Consider the following 1,782-nt stretch of genomic DNA (forward strand, 5'->3'; position numbering starts at 1 on the left):
TGCAGACCCGTTCTTGACTTTTCCTAAATATATGTATTAAACATGTCTATGGCGTTTTAGCTGCATAAACGCAAATCAAGTTCAAGTCGCAATCTCTACCTCACCTACAGTCTACAGACTTTCATGGGCTTGAAAAACACACGCATTGTATAGCATTACAAGTGTCTTCTTACAACTGTACTCAGATTTAGTGGACAATTACACCACAAATAAACACTTTTGCTCCCCACGTGGATCAATGAGCCTTGGCCGCCCATGACCCTGTCGCCGGTTCAGCGCTTTTCCTTCCTTGGACCACTTTTGATAGGTACTGACCACTGCAGACCGGGAACACCCCACAAGAGCTGCAGTTTTGGAGATGCTCTGACCCAGTCGTCTAGCCATCACAATTTGGCCCTTGTCAAAGTCGCTCAGATCCTTACGCTTGCCCATTTTTCCTGCTTCTAACACATCAACTTTGAGGACATAATGTTCACTTGCTGCCTAATATATCCCACCCACTGACAGATGCCATGATAATGAGATTATCAGTGTTATTCACTTCACCTGTCAGTGGTCATAATGTTATGGCTGATTGGTGTATATATAAGAATGTCACAGAAATGATTTGGACACTAGTTGGATTATAACTTCCAATTGCTGAAATAAAATTGTAATGATGCTTCTGAATTCTAGACCGCAGTAAAAGGCACACTACTATACAGTTAAGTGTCTTCTAGCTACCCCTAAAAATACACATTTGATTCCAGAGTCTGTTTTTTTATTTACTTCATCCCTTTCTGGAGATCAGATTTGTCTTGTTTTGAAATGTGTAATACTTCAGCCAATGAGAACAGTTTTGATTGTTCGAGAAGTAGATTTTAGTCCAATGTATGGTGTGACATCTACCAGATAATAATAGCAATTAATCATTTTTATTGGAGTATACTTCCTACTGTCACCTGAAACCAGTGGTACAATCATATATATCATTGTACCATAACTTTGTACCATAATAGTGTGCTGTTTTTTCTACAAGAAACACAAAACCATTATATTTTGTTTGTATTATGTGTGGTGAGATAAACATCTTTATGAGGTTTTTACCAACATTAATATATTCAACTGCCCCACTGAAACTGGATGTACCAGAACCAGAATTTGACTACACGATTTAAGGATTATGCACTCCGGGTGGAAATCTTTATTGAAACCATAGAACATTCACAAATATCTCCAGGAGACATAGCAATATTAAAGTCTTCTTTTGTGAATAGGTGTCAAAAGTGTTATTTAACGTGCCCATCAAGTCATTCCTAACAGGCAGTATACAGTAACTTCTTCAGAGAATTACATTTAAGATGATATTGGTCAAACATGCAGTATTGTAATTAAAGGTAAGATATTTTAGATCACTGTTTGAGGAATTTACTTTATTTGCCTGCTTATGTGTTTATTAAAATGTCTGTTGATGGACTATAGCTTTTTTTCCCCTTACAGTAGACTTTAATTTTTGTTTGTGTCCTTGCTAACCTCCGACAATAGATGCCACGTTACAGAGCATTGTTTTAATACATTATTTTATACTAAACAATAAGCTATCTTGGACGTAACATCGACAGATTGCTTCCATCAGATTATCTTGTATGAAATACATGTTTTCAGATTTTATGGGAACAACTACTTGCATGCATTTTTTGCCTTTCAGATATGTTTGTCACGTTTGAAATATCTGTTCAGTTTAAAAATTATCTTAAAGCAAAAATAATGTAAAAGTAACAAACAAACAACAAAAAGTCAATC

The sequence above is a fragment of the Amia ocellicauda genome, chromosome 16 (assembly GCF_036373705.1).
Source record: "Amia ocellicauda isolate fAmiCal2 chromosome 16, fAmiCal2.hap1, whole genome shotgun sequence".
Classification (NCBI taxonomy): domain Eukaryota; kingdom Metazoa; phylum Chordata; class Actinopteri; order Amiiformes; family Amiidae; genus Amia; species Amia ocellicauda.